General features: G+C 42.5%; 1 protein-coding gene and 1 non-coding gene across 2 annotated transcripts in view; both read left to right on the top strand.

The window, feature by feature from the left end:
- The window catches only part of Jazf1 (JAZF zinc finger 1), a 305134-nt gene that overhangs the window by 52607 nt on the left and 236536 nt on the right, over positions 1–15991 (top strand). The window lies entirely within an intron of this gene.
- Positions 6401–6540, top strand: LOC142839627 (small Cajal body-specific RNA 20). The gene has a single exon (XR_012908797.1).

Below are 15991 nucleotides of genomic sequence, written 5' to 3'. Positions count from 1 at the left end.
TTTAGTGGTTTATGGAGGAGAAGGGAAAAGGGAAGAAGAGGGAAGAGAGAGAGAGAGAGAGAGAGAGAGAGAGAGAGAGAGAGAGTGAGAGAGAGAGAGAAGGGAAGAAGTTGGGAGAGACAGAAGCTGCCTCTTCAAGAGATGGACAGGAAGAGAGAGGCTGAGGCTGCTGCAAGCAGGAAGGGAGTGGGAGTGGCTTGTCTCTTAAAGAGACAGAACATTACATTAGGGTCACAGCATTAGGAAGGTTGAGAACCACTGAGCTCAACCCTTAAGCTAAGTGAAGAGTCAGGGGCTTTTCTCTGTAAGAATTAACACTCTTAAGAGTTTCAAGGGGCAAGCCTGGAAAGATACTTGTGTCATCTATTAGAATCTCAAAACTCCACTTGCAAATCTATCATTATTATTCCCACCCTTGTTCCTACTAGGTCCAAAGGTTCCTTGCCCCCAACAAGTCATCAGTGCTACCCCATCTTGAGATGGACTACTCCTAAGGGTGCATGTTTTGCTAAAGGGAATTTGTGATTAAGTCCTTAAAGCCTTCAAGGACATAGGCCTGAGTTACAGGGCAAATGACATGCCTCCGAGAAGGATTTGCCCATTTGCCCAGAGCCCAGCACTCACAATATAAGTGTGAGATCTTTGATCTGCTATGTAGCTGTCAAATCTGCTAACTACATAAAAGCAAGCTTCAGAACTTTCTCTAATATATCTCCTGAGTTGCTGGTCACTGCTTAGGATATCCTAGAGTCTTAATTTAGTGCTTTGAACAATTAATCTGTTCACTGATCCCCAACTTTTAGAAGCTCACAGGCAGGGAGCTTTGGCTGGAAAACACAGTCCACTTCTTCTTGGGAGAGATCAGTTCAAGGCTGCATTCCATTTAGTCAGGAAGATTTTCAGATCAAAGAGTATTGAACTTTGACCTAAAAATGAAAGGATCTTTGGGGTTAGCTATATCTGCTCATCCCCATCAGGATCCCCACTTTTCTCTCTCTTGACTAGCAGACTTTTGCTCTGTCTTGCAATCATGCATGGTGTCTATAGGGAGGGGCTTAATAATGGTCTTGTTTGAGCAGGTCACAGTCCACCGTTTCTCTTCTTATAACATCACCTTCCTCCCCTCCTGTTCCTCACACTTAGCTCCTTTGGCCTCTGCTATTCTAAACTCATTCTTATCTTGAGTGTAAACTTGCTTTCTCCACTTGCTTTTTGTGTTTAAGGTCTACGTGAAAGGTACCTTCAACTAATGTGTTCTGTGAGCCCAACCTCCACGCATGTCTTTCTTGTGCTGCATTCTTTTCTTACCTTTGATCACTTCCTGGAATGTTGTTGCTTATGTGTTTATGTGTGCATTTGCTTGCAGTAGGGGCAACAATAGGAGCTTTTTCTGACTACTGTGTCTGGCACCTAACTCATTGCCTGGTACATAGTAAATGTGAAGCAAACATTTGTTGCATGAGTGAGGGAAAGTGAGGCAAACACAACACCATTTATAAAGGTTCTGAAGCAACTGGTGGTTCTGTGAATGAGATATATCTATAAGCAAATCCAGGTCTGGCTGTATGACATTCAAAAGGATCCAGTGAGCCAGGGTCCTGTTGTGTAGCCAGTAAAAAGATTCATTTGGGAAACCAGCAAACCAAAGAAGATGGGAGTAAAGAATATCCTTGGGAGCTGTGCTGTGATAGAAGACTTAAAGGGAAGGAAGGAGGAGCCCGTGGTGAGACCTCTGGGCTCTACACAATGGACCTGAAATGGGACATTGTCTTAGTTACTCTTATCTTAACATCTTTAACCATACAAAGAGTGACAAAGATTAAGTAGATTTAGGTCAAATGAACCTCCTAGGATATCTCAGTCAAAACACTTCTAGATGCTTTTGTCAGCATGCAGCGATAAGTAGGAATCTGCCTTACTGGTTAAGGCAGCAAAGGAGGCAGACACCAAGGTTTGTCACCGGTGTAGTCACTGCACACCTGCAGATTCAAGAGTTAGGGCTTTGGTGAAAGTGCCTTCAGGTCCCCCATAGTCATCATTGGCCACACATAGAAGTGTTTTTACAGCAAAGCTAGCTGGAGCCTGACCGTGTAGAGCTCAGCTGCATGGCCTCCCAGCAGTAGTGACTGTTTCCTTTGGGAGGTTGGTTTTTGGTTTCTTCAGACAAATTTTGTAGCCCAGGCTGGTCTAGAACTCAATATGTAGCTTAGACTGGCCTCAGAGTATGGCAGTCCTCCTATCTCAGCCTCCTGACTCCTCAAATATCAGATAAAAGCTATCATGCCTTGCTAAATTTAGTGAATTTTTAAAAAGTCTACTGAAAGACAAGTGAGGTTAGAATGTGGTTTTAGGCTTACTCTACACACCCATCTTCCTCTGTGCCTCTTGTCCCTTCCTGTTGTCACTTCTGACTATGGAACATGCCACTCTTGTTTAGAGTCTTGACTTAGTTCAGAAAGCCTTATCTGAGCCTCCAGGAAATGTCATTGTATCACCAAAGGTCTTGTTCCATCCATAAAATACATAATGAAATCAACACTGGGCTTAGGTGCAGTCCCTTAATTCAGTCCCCTGGGTTGAATTCTAAACTGATAGCATCATTCATCTCTCATGTAGCCCCTAGGAGAATCAGCAGTGTCACTGAGTTGGTTGTGCAGAATGTTTGCCCTGGAGTGATGGCAGGCCTTGTGCAGGAGAGGGAAGACAGGTGAAGGCTGACAGTAGACAAGATGGCCACCAGACGGCCTGAGGTCTTCCCAGGGAAGCTCCCCCACCGTGGCTGCTACAACCCAATGGTGTTAATCAGGGGATCTTTTTGTATCAGCATTGTCAACACTTATTTTCACTTTACACATTGGATTTGCATCTGAAAAGACCAAGTATAATCAACATTTAAAGGATAACACTCAAATTTGCATCTGATTGAGCAGACATGTTAAGTAATTTTAGCCTGGCTGTTGCTAGGAAACCAATTAATAATGCTCCACATTTCATTAAAAATTGGATTCTGTCTCAGCTTTCGTTTAGCTTCACAATTCAGCTGCTGGTGCTCTACTTTTCTCTCTTGGTAAATTGTGACAGACAAATTATCGTTTTACTACACTTATTTCTGTGATTACAATTGTTAGTCATATCTGTCAATACAACTTCAAAGCTTTTCTTTTTTTAATGCTTTAGGAGGAAAGTTGAATTTTAACTGTTAATCAGTCTTTTCCTTTATAGTTTATGGATACTGAGTTATATTTTTGTGAAGGCCTTCTAAATTGTGAATAACAAAAAATAAATAAAAATAAAAGCAATCTTCCCTGTTCCATAATTGCCCCTTCTCTGGATAGTGGCTAATAATTAGAATATTAGGCCCTATTCAGAAAGTGACAGACAGCTGATTATACATTCAGCTGCATTTTATTTTGCTCTTTTCTTCCACGGTTTGTAGGCCTAGACCAGGTTCTGTCTTTTATGTAATACATTTTGATTTTTATGACTTTATTTTACATGATAGCCTGGGTTCTTCTGAAGAATAAATGTTCTTTAAGCTATTATTGTTCCTGTCTGAGCTTAGTCAACTGGGTAGTTGCATTCAGTAGTAACAGCACTTCACAGTTTGCTGTTTTGTTGTATTGACCTGTTAAAATGCTCACTAAGAGGTAAAATTGGTTGCTATTCACATGGGTTTCAGTGTGTTTCAAACACTTGATTTAGATGTTGCATACAGACCCCTCTGATTCTTCAGCTTAGGTAATGGTCATCACACAAAGCCAAGCTCCAGAAGGCAAAATAGAATCTGCTTTTGTATTGCATGGTTCATGTCTTTGGAGTTTGGGTTCTGAAGATAAAGTGCAAAGGACGTAGAATTTAAAAGCAGCTGTGAAGTAAAATTTCATCCTAGCCCCTTCTGTAGCATGTACCGTGAAAAACTGGAGTCAGGGGGGGCCATTCCTTTCTGTCAAGAGCACAGTGTTTAAATGGGCTATGATTTCCCTGACATAAAAATCTCAGATTATGTAGTTTAAAAATCAGAAACATTGTTCCTGCAGGGTAAGTCAAAGAGCAAGGCTCTCTTGTGAGGCCTCTCTGCTAACTTGCAGGTTTCCTAACTTGCTGTGTCCTCACATGGTCTGGTCTCTGTGCATGCACAGTCCAGGACTCTCCCTGAGTCTTAATCTCTTGAAATTCAGATTGAATTTGGGCTTACTTTAAGGGCCTCATTGTAATCACCTCTTAAATGTCAGGGTTGCATTCTGGGCACAGGAATTCGATTTTCAACAATTTTAGGAAAACACGGTCAACCGATAGCAGGCGTGTTGTATGTTGCCAGGTCCCATTCACTCTGCTCAGTTGTTGCTTAGTTATCAAACAATAGAGATGGCCAGAAAGGCAGCAGAAAGTTTGGTTGACTTCTCTGTTTAGGTCAGATCTGACCATAAACAGTGTTACTACTCTTCCCCCTAATTTTGTTTGTTATTTTGTCCTTTTGGAACATTTTCTGAAGCCACTTTTTCCTGACCTTACTTTATTGGCCATATGGAGATGTACCTGTTCACACACCTCTGTAGGGGCTGATGGCATAAAGCATGAACCAGTGAACAGTGAGCTGATGCTTGAAATGAACCTGCGGTGAGGAGCTGAGACTTTGTGTCATCTGTCACACATGGAGGCGTAATGGATGACGAGCCTCTCCAGCCGATGTGTTCTTCCGTGCACATCTGGGAGGCCCCTTAAGTCCAACTCTGGCTCAACCACACCATGATTACAGGAACCATTTGCAGAAGAGTCGTGAAAGCGCCCAGAACTGGGTCAACAGTTCCTGTCAGACTGACCCAGGTCACTGTGGTCACATGTGCTGTTGCAGAGGATGTTCCAGATGTGGTGGGCTGAGTGGGCAGGTTAGGGAGAAGATGTCCTGTCCTAGGAGAAAGGGAGGAGAGACATGAGCCTAGTGGAACGCTTTCATGACTAGACATGCTTTCGTTTCTTTCACAAGGGAAGGTGCAGATTTCAGATTTAAAATTGGAGCTTAGACTAGTTTCATTTCCCTCAGATTTTAATAATTCATTGATTAAGCCTAAATAAACACCCCTGTTTGCTAGCTGCTGCTAGGTCAAAAGTCTTTTATCTCAAAAGTTTTCATGAATGCAAAGAATATTCTTTGGTCTTGAAACCTTTTTGTTCCTTGTGAATATTGGCACCTGTAGGCCTCAAACTAACTTAAAGACAAACTTTGACAGCTTTTGCAGTCGTGGGACTCAGGCATCCTAAAAGACCAAAACACGAAGGGTGATTACAGGTCGAAGGTACACATTTAATGAGACGTATGCAACTCCTGACTGCACAGCACCTGCAGAGCGTTTAACCTGATACATGCGGGCTTATATATTTTGCTCAGTTAAACAATTTTTTGCTCTGTGTTCTGCCAGATCCCACAGAGAAAGTTATAAGCATGAGACCTTAGATACTGGCCACGTGTACACAGCCACTGTTACATTTGGCTTTTTTTTTTCCAGCTTAAACAAAATATAAACTGGCCTTTCACATTCAGAAGACTGAGGAAACAAATGGGCATCAATTGTCGTTTCAGTGCCCGTTAGGGATAGGATGAAAACTGGATGACACTTTCCTCCTTGCATGTAGATCACAGGAAAGAAGCATTGATGCAGACATGGAATTTGTGTGATACCTCCAGACACTACCAGTCAGTTCCAAGTTATAATTGTAGTTGATGAATTGCTGTTTTGCACTGTAGATATTGTTAATTGTATTTCTATTTTATCACTACCTGGAAGCACCAGCTGTCCCCCTTCAGGCCACCCACCCTGGCCAGAGGCTGCTAAGAGAAACCTTGAGAAACCTTCATATAGACAGGAAGTAAGAGGAACAGGGGGCCTGTTATCTGGAAATTTGTGGACTTAGGCTTTAATTTGATAGCACCGTTGAGCTCTCAAGAAATGGCAGGAAGCGGAAATAATTGAGAATGTCAAAATCTTGTTAAAAATACCATCATGTGTGCTTATTGTGCGGCGTGTTTCTATTCTAAAATTGGAACTCTGCAGGAAAGATTGGCAAGGACGATGTGCATTCATAACGTTCTGTATTTTACTTATCTGAAATCTCAAGAAGATCCTTTTATACTCTTCCAGCTGAGATGAGCCATTTTCCAGTTCAGCTTCCTGTTTTCTCTGTCCTTCCTTTGTCACAATTCTGATACCACACCAATTATCACACAAAAACATAAAGTTAACTCTGTCATTGGTAAGGATTTTGTCAGGTTGTATGTTGGATTTCTTCTGCTTTAAACAAATTGTGAAAAATAATATAATGTTCTCAAAATTATAAACTTGGAATGGCAGTCTGTAATGTGTCTCTCCATGTCAAGCTTCCTCTTGAACAGCTTAGTGTTAAGGACCTTTGGTCCACTGGGCTAAGAGGATCTCTTTCCTCCTCAGCCAGGGCTTGAGGCCAAGGTCAGCCCTTGAAGACCATGGGTCATCATCATAAGGAGTGGCATGAGTGGGCAACCCTGTTTCCCCACTCGAGACAATCACATGGGAGGGGAGGAGAAGAGGGAAGATTCAGTGGCACGGTGGTGGCAGGATGAGGGGCAGTCTCACACACTGGCATCCCCAGAGTTAGCGGAAGAGCACCCGCGGTCTACCTCTGTCGCATCTGGACTCCAGCACTAGCCTCACCCAGTCACGAAAATCCAAGGTGCTGTTTACACAAACACAATAGCATTCATAAAATCTTACTTTCAATTTTGACCTTTGTAGGAACTGACGTCACTATCCCCAGATAGTACGGATACATTTTATATATGGTATTGGGCCTAGTGAATATTTCTCTGGATATATTGGAGATTGATTTCATTTCTCACACTGTTCAAATAAACTCCAACTGAATAAATTCCTTTAATATGATGATTAATGGTTATTCAAAAGAATTCTGACAAAGAAAAACAGGAGAAACCAAAATGAGAATGTAAAAAATGTCAAATCTACCTCACTTATAAAAAGTAAAAATTGATTTTTTTTTATGTGTGACTGAATTGGTATTTAGGATCAAACTCGGAGCTTCACACATTGTACCTTCAGTCCCAACAGTGGTATTTTTTAACAAAGATATTCAAGTATGAATGTATATTTGTACCTGCTTAAAATGAAAAAGAACTATGTGAAAATATAAGTAATATCCTTAGAGTCTTGAACTATAAGAGATTCTTATATGTTACTTAAAATTCAAAACCATAAAATAAATAAATAATTTGATTCAATACAAAAAATTTAAATATAGTAAAATAAAAAATCAAAACACATATGAAAATCTGTCTATAGAAAGCATGCCTCCCTCTGAGCCTGAGCACACTTCTCAGGGCAGTAGGAAAGAGGCCAGTGGCAGAAGCAGATTGTTCATACAAGAACTGCACGGCCATTTCTAAATCTAAGAAGACACATAACCTTCCCCACGAAATCAGAAAAATGTGAATTGAAGCTTTGCAGGACTAACACTTTTTGTTTTATCTGAAAAATTCTAGAGAATGACAGTTGTATCATTGGCGTGGGGAAGATCTGCACCGTATTTCTCATGGGAACATTGATGGCATAGCCCTGGTGAATGCAGTTGGCAGTACCTATTGGGATTACATGCAGTTACCCTTTGACCCAGTCTGGCTCTGGCAGTTCTTCCTGTTGATATTTCTGAATGCTTATAAATGATACACACAGAAGGTTCTCCATTAGACCATTGTTTGTACTAGAAAATGTTGGAAGAGATTCAAGTATCCATTAGTGGATAGCTACTTAAATAAACCATGATCCGTCTATACAGTGGAACACGGTGCGACAGTTTAAAGAGAGCGTGGAAATGCTTTCTGCGCTGATCCGTGAAGATCTCCAAACAGGCTCATTCAGTGAAAAAAGCAAAGTATGAACAATATGTAGGATGCTTCCTTTAATGTAAAAAGGAGGCAAGGTTTGACCTTATTCTCCTTATATCTACATGGAGAAACACTGGAGGACGTTGTCCATGCAGGTTACCACTTGAGTGGAGACTCAGGAGAGCCTTGTGCTCTATCATAATCTTTATATTTTTGAACTGTGTAAATTATTTCCTAGTCAAAACAAGTTTTTAAAGTCATACTTTTTAAAATTAATTTCATACATGTTTAAGATGTACTGTGATGGTATTCATCCCCTAATCCCCCTTTTTTATCCCTTCCCACTCCAATTTTTTAAAAAGATTTCTTTATTTGTTATGCACATCCCAAAAGAGGGCACCAGATCTCATCATTACAGATGGTTGTGAGCCACCGTGTGGTTACTGGGAATTGAACTCAGGACCTCTGGAAGAGCAGCCATTTCTCTTAACCTCTGAACCGTCTCTCTTCTACTTTTATGTCATTTTTGTTTGTGACTTGCTGAGTTCAATTAGAGCTGCATGTATAATCACAGGTATGGAGTTGTTCGCTAGAGCGTGGTCAATTTACCAGAGGCCACACCACTAAAGAAAATGACCCCTTTCCTCCAGCAGTCCTCAGGAAGGGATGGGCAGCACAAGCCCCTCTGCCACTCATGTCGACAGCCTAATCTCGTGCAGATCTTGAGCAGGTAACAACAGCCGCTGTGGGTCATGAGTGCAGTGGCCATGTCACGTCCAAAAGACAGCATTTCATAGTGCTCTTCTCCATCTTCTGCCTCTCGCGTTCCTCCCACCTACTTCCACACTGCTCTGTGGGCCTAAGGATCAATGTAGATATTCTGCTTAGGGCTAAGCCCAGAGCAGTCACTCATTCTTAGTATTATGACCAATTATGAATCTCTTCGTTAATTGTTGTTTTTCATTGTAAAAGGAAGCTTCTCTGCCCAAGACTGAGAGCAACACTAATCTATAAGTATAAATAGATATTTAGAATATATCCATTTAGCAAAACAAAATTAGTAGACATCCTCCGCCAAGGGCCTGTGACCTCCCCAGACTTTTGGACAGAACTAGGTATTATACTCCATGGAAGAGTATTCTACCCCAGTCATGCAACTATTGTACCATAGTCATATCTTGCCTTGCAAGTTGGTATTGTAGCACACAGGGTCTACAGTTAAGTAAAACCATGGATGACTTTTCTCTCTCTACAGCCTACTTAGGCACTGTGAACATCAGCCAATGTGGGGAGGCTCCAAGGCAGTTTCCAGCTTGCTTTCTCTTTGTTCTTCAGCCACCATCTTGTTCTAGTGGGCAACCAGGAGCAGTGCCAGTAGCCTGTATTATTTGGGATCCTCTGGGACTAGCTCAGAGGGAGGTAATCTGTACCTGGCACTTGGATCTTTGGAACATTGTTTAAAAACCTATAGCTTTGGGCTACAGAGAGGGCATAGCATTAAGGGAATGTATTGTACTTACAGAGACCAGAGTTTGGTTCCCAGCAGCTCTACAAGCATCTGACACCTCTGGTCCCCATAGTCACCTGCACTCATGTCCACATACCCACACAGAGACACATAATTAAACAGTAAAATAAATCTTAAAAACAAAATACTCTGATTTCTGGGTTGCATTACCCACTTATGCAGGACACCCCCTTTCAAACTCTCCCCCCACAGCTGTATTTTTTAGTTAGTAAGGCACAATTCTTAGCTTGAGTTAATGCTCTCCCCACACCTTTCCTGCCCTCATCTACCCCACCCCATCTCCGTTTAATCCTTTCATTACCAGGCAAACCCTTCCAACACGTTTGTGTCACATGAAGTTACATGTTTTCAACTGTATGTCCACGGCACACTACCGTAGAATTCATCTGTTTGAGCCATGGTCTGCAGCTGCCTGACTGTTCTTTCCCTAGCCGTGCAGTGGAGGATGGTGACCACTAGGCACATTGGGAAATTGGGTATCTGAAATGTAGCTTGTCTAAACTGAGATGTACTTTGAGGGTGCCTGTTTCAGAAAACTTAGTAAAATAGAGGTCATAAACTACTTCAGTCATGATTTTAAAGTTATTAGTTACATGTTAAATGATTATAATTTGGATTGGGGAACTTAAAATATATTATTGTATTAATTTAGTTTCTTCTTTCCTACTTTACATGTGGCTACTAGAACATTTAAAATTACATGTGTGGCCTGACTCTGTGGCTTTCACTTTATTTTGTTTGCACAGTGCTGATGTAGTCTCCTGCCCATTCTTAGTGTATCTGCCAGAATTACTATAGAAACAAAAGTACAACCCAATCATAATCCTGTCATTCCTGGTTTTAAATGGTGCTTTGACTCTCTTCTTTCTTGGAGACCATTATAACAGTCCAAGACATCTTCCTTTCCCATCCCCAGCTGCCCTAGACAAGGGCTGCTGTTCCTTACTCCCTGGACTTCATAAATAGGAGTTTGTTGGCTTTTAAAGCCTCTTATGCTTTCTGTTTGCAATGTCTCTTCACCTCAGCTCCAATGCCTCCTTCTTATCCTGCAAGCCCAGGTCTGGTGAAGCATTCCTTGTTCCTTTTTCCTCTTCTTATTTCCTCCTCCTTTTCTCCTTGTGGCACTGCGCAGTGAATTTAGAGCCTTCATTATCCTCGGCAAGCACTCCATCACTGAGCTACACCATAGCCCCCTGTCCCATTTTCTAGCCTCTCCTTTGTCCATGTTTATACTTAGCCATTTGATACTAGATACCTTCTGAGGTCCCAGAGCAGACCCGCGTTCCTCAAAGCCAGTACAAGTGCTGTCCACTGTGCAGCCAGATTCTGACACTCCCAGCAGAATCTCTAAAATCACTGGGAAAATTGAAATTTGTCATGTTTTGTTCTGTTTGCCTGGGGTACTTCTATGTGGTCTGTTTACTGAGAAAAGCAAGCTTGAACTTATAGATCTTCCTTGGTTAAGGACAAACTTTTGGAACATTCTGGCTTTACACAGGCAGCTTCCCCACCACCAACAACAACAAAAAAAAATGACAGGCACACTGTGGAAACTGCAGGAGCCTGGACAGTGTAGGGGGCTCTGGTTCCCAGGCCTAGTTTAGATTGGATAAGTGGGAGGTATTTATGTTCAATCCAGACAGCAGATTTGTCCAAGATGGCAGGATGCCCATGCTTCCAGAAGGTAAAGGTGTCAGGTGGTGGCTCGGAGGTGGAAGGTAGCCAGATCTAGGAGGGCCACAAGCTGGAGTCATGAAGTTCCCCGTGGGCTCTCCCCTGGCTCTCACGTCGGTGACCCTCTCTGTGGAGTTACTCCTGATACTAATCTTCTCATCAGCCTCTCCTCTGCTCCTGAGGTTTTAAAGTTTTGCTCAAAAGAGAAAAGTGGAGTAGGAAACAGAACAACCAAGACCCATGGAGCAACGATTTTTAGAAAGAAAAATGAAATTTTGGAAGAATTTCCAACCTAGCTGCACTGGAAAGGCTCATCTTTCACTTAGATTCCCACGGGCTGTTGTGTTGAGACAGGGTTACTTCTGATAGAAGACACTAGTTATTCTCAGCAGTTGGAGCTGCTCGTGTAGCTCTTAGGCTGAAAAGATATTATCAGCTGGTAACGCTTTCCCTAGTGTTCCTGTGAGTGCTAGTAGTGCATGGAACATGCTGGGGAAAACTGGCTGCTATTGACCTAGTGCCTGGAGTTCAGTCAAGTTGCCTACTCTGTAAGCCTTGCGATTCAGCAAAATGGGTTGTGCATACACTCTGCCCTGTAAGTATTACAGGATAGATGCATGCATGCAGGAGCTTAGTTCACAGTGAATTGGAGAACAGGATTTGTAGGAATAGAGATTTTGTTTTGCCTTGGTCTTGTATGGAAGTATCCTAAGAGCACACCTAATGCCAGAAAGGAATGTGTTTGTTGGGCTGTCACGGTTGCTCTCTAGTGGCCTTTGGTGATAGTTTTTCAGAGACTCATGCCCATCATGGGGGGGTGGGGGGAGTCAAAACATGGAGAGGTGGCGCGACTGTTAGTCCATAGGGATTCCCTCTGCCTATTTGATCCTGGTTGTGAAATGAAGATGCATCTTTTCCATCTCTGCAAGGCCGTGTTGTTTCCGTACAGCAGCAAACCATCATTGTTTGTAGGACAGCAGTTCACTGGGGTAGAATCCCAGCGCTTAGAAACTACAACCTCGAACAGCTCCACAGGGAGAGGAGACCGCTTCCCCCTTCAGGAGTTTATCCAGTTGTCAAAGTCAAGAATCACCTGCACTCAGTTCTCAACACTGTGCTCTTACATCTGCCCAGGGTCAAGCAGGCTCTGTTCCTCAAAAGGACGGTGTTGAGTTTTATGTTTGATTCAGACCTCTATGGACACAGTGGATCGGCTTCTGTCACTCTGGCTCCTTCTCACCCCCTACTCAGGTCTTATCTGGCCACCATCCTAAAGTGCTGGGTAACTCACACTTTGTGAGCGTGCTCATCAGATCATTCAAGTTAGCAGCAGTCCATGTTTGGAACCAATCATCACTCAAGCACTGGCATTGCTGTAGAATTAATACTGTCTTAAGTTCACTGTGGCATTTCTTGCTTCTCTTGTCACACGATTTTAAAAGGCAGAGAATTGCTTCGAGCTCTAGACTTTTGAGGACAGCTTTTCTATATCCAGTTCGCTCTCAGAACAACTTTGTGAACTTCAAATGTGCTCTCATTAAGTGACACTTTGCCTGGTTTCTAATGTTACATATTTAAAAAGAAGAAACTTGAACAGTTCGTCAGGAAAGTACATGTTTCAAAATTGACATCTGGTTTGAATAATGAGTGATTTTGTCCAAAGTCCGATTCAGCGACCGAAGCTAACAAAACCGTCCTCCATTATGTCAGTGGCTTCTCCTCCTTAGCTGGTCCTCCCTTTCACTTGCCGAGTCTGATGCACTAAGGTTTCTTTCACAATTTCTCTTCAGTCACAGTTGTTTTAAATAAATACGAGGCAGCCGGTTATGCTGCCAGCAGGAAGCAGATGCAGTGTTTCTGTGATCATAAAATCAAATTTGGGATACCTCCAGTGCCCTTCCTCTATGAGACAGCCCTCGAAACAAGAGCTACAGAACAGAGCAACTGCCATGAGCTGTCAGGCAGCACCACATTGCTTGAAGCTCAGGATCAAGCAAGTGCTCCAGCAGCTGCCAGAGTAGCATTTAATCAGGACTCACAGGCGCTTAGAGAAGTAAGTTCCACCATGGCCCTGAGCCATCCCACCAGTAACATGCTTATGAGAACTTCTCAGTAGAGTGCATACACACTAGAAAGTTTCTCCAGGGGAAACACGTTGTCATCATCATCATCATCATCATCATCATCATCATCATCACTACTAGGTTTGTTTACCCATAGATATGTATGCTGACAATGATGTCTTCTGATGCCTACAGAGTGACTTCAGATCATTTTTTATTTGCCTTTCAGAAAAAAAAATACTTAAAGATGAATGGGGTAAGACTCAGAAAAAGGAATAGTGGATGTTTTCTTTTATATATATGACCTCGATTTAAAATTACAGAGACAGTGTAATACTTGCATTAGGAAAGCAGATGAACTAAGAAAAGGAAGAAGCTAGAGTCAGAAGCAGGGGTTGGGCATAGTCAAAGAAGGGAAAGAGTGAAAACAAAGTATAAGGGCATGTATGTATGAAGATGCCATGATGAAACACATTCCATGGTGCCCAATTACGTGGAGCTGACTACTGAACCCCAAGATTAAATACAACGTGGTGCTGACTACTGAACCCCGAGACGAAGGCCAGAGGAAGAAGTACGAAAAGGAACGTGGTGCTGACCACCGAACTCCATGAGAAGCCGGAGAAAGGACAAGAAGATGAAGACCGTAAATGCTGTCCGCTGAACCCCAAGAGAAGTGGGAAAATGGACAAAGGAGAACGTAAGGCTGATTGGCGCTCCCCAAAAAGCAATGAAGAGGTGACCAGACGTGAGGAACCCACGAGAGAAAAAAATCAGTGGATGTGTGAGTAGTGAGCGCTGAGAACTAGAGATGTAGAATAGAAAAAGAAATGTAGAAAAGTTTTGTTAAAATGTAGATTACCTGAAAAGAGATGTTGACCAAAGCTGATGTCTTAAGAGTTTAGATGTTTGGTGCTTCCTTCCTTTTGTAATTTGGAGGATGTCTTATAGAGATGCTAATTCAGGGCCTACCTGACTGCCAGATGCAGAAGTGACCTGAGCCCAGGCACCTGGTTGCCTAGGCAACAGCCTTTGTGTGTTCCTGCTCAATTTGGTGTGGGTATATAAGATGTTTGGAAAATAAAGGGTGAGTCTGGCTTTTTCCATGATGACGGTGTAAACTGTGTCAGTGTTATTCCTCGCGACTCCGTTCCAACCAGGTTAGGGAATCTGTGTTGGACCCTCACGGGCTCCGACAATTCCGTTGTGTGATAGCCTTAAAAACTGATGAAAGTAAATAAATAAATAAAATAACTTCTTTGCTTAAAAAATATACGTAGGGTAGTTTTTGTTTTTCAATTTAATTTTACTAGTAAGGACCCTCCTCAAAGAAGCCCTGTCTCCAAAGTCTTGACTGTCTGTGGTAGAAAGAGTGAAGATCTCTAGAGGTCTGGAGATTTGGATGTTTGGGACTATCAAGTTGTTCAGCCCTTATGGTCTAATGACAGAATGACTTCTTTCTTTATAATTCATTTCTTTCTCCTGCCTAAATTCTGTGGTCAGGATTCCAAGTATTCTATTGAATGAAAGTGTTGAAATTGGGCACCCCTGTCTTCTTCCAGGGCTTAGAAAGCTTTCCATCCCCTCCACTATGGCGTAGACTGTGGACTTTCTGTAGACGTCTTTCAGTATGTGGAGGCATTTCCCTCATTTTACAGGTGTAGCCATGGAGTGTATAGGACCATCATTTCTTCATCTAATCACCCAGCGTCAGTAATGTTGGACTGAGCGTGAATACCCCCTCAAGACAATGACTTGGTTTTCTTTGGGTATATAAGTTATCTACATCCAAATGAGATAACATGATAGATAGTTCTGTATTTGATTTTTAGGACCCTCCATATTGTTTTTCATAATGACTGCAGTAATTGATATTTCCACAAACTGTGCAAGAGAAAGGCCATTTTTCAGCACAGTGCCTGGGGGTACATGTGATGAGATCAGTGAGATGCTGAATAAGTAAATCTTAGAGGAGCCGAGAAACTGGTAGAGAAATGTAAAGACGATGTGGGCCAATTTGATTACAGAGGAAGATGAGCTTAGAAACCAAGAAGTGTGGGTTCTCATGCCAAGATGTGTTGGAAGAACTGTCCGGAGGAGGCTCCTGCTTAGCACTCTGGAGACTACATAATTTGTCATTGCTGGAAAGGTAAACATGAAGAGAGGTCAGAGAGTGAATCCAGTCAGTAAGTTAACTGGGCCCGAGCATGAGTGTGTTGCTAGCAAAGGTGATGCCGAGCATGGGCTCTGGCATAGAGTAAGAAGGGAACATGGCCATTGATTAAACAAATGGACACAGTGAAGATGGTATATAACAAGCTGGAGAGTCAAGGCTGTCTCCTGCATTAACTACCACTCTGACTTCAGCAAATGTCTGTCTTCTGAAGAGGAGTTACTGCGTTCTGCACACTGGTTCATTTGCTGGGCCTTCACACCTGGGAGGTCATATTTCAACCCATGCAGAGCACATGTGTTCCCAGCTCTGGGAAGTGAGATGCACCTGGATGAAGTGCTGGAGATATGCCTCTACCCTTGTGTTCTTTAGATTTAATAAGTCACCCCTAGGAAAATGTTCAGCTCTCTCTTGGGATATGGAAAGTAGAGTATTCTTTCTTTGCCAGTACACCAAATTAGATATGAATATCCAGCAATGGAAATGGTGACTGTTTATTCTGTCCTTGGAGCCACTATAGGCTGACATTTCATTTTGGTAATGTCCTGTGAGGTCATCACATCCTTTATTTCTGCACCTCAGGCTGGCAACATTTTACTTAACCTATTGGTCTGCTGTAGACTCTGGCTCAGGCTGCTGCTTGGGTGACTTTTGTCTTAAGAAGCCAGCCGAGACACTCAGTG

The sequence above is a fragment of the Microtus pennsylvanicus genome, chromosome 21 (assembly GCF_037038515.1).
Source record: "Microtus pennsylvanicus isolate mMicPen1 chromosome 21, mMicPen1.hap1, whole genome shotgun sequence".
In the NCBI taxonomy this organism is placed as follows: Eukaryota; Metazoa; Chordata; class Mammalia; order Rodentia; family Cricetidae; genus Microtus; species Microtus pennsylvanicus.
This window is presented reverse-complemented; position numbering and strand designations above follow the sequence as displayed.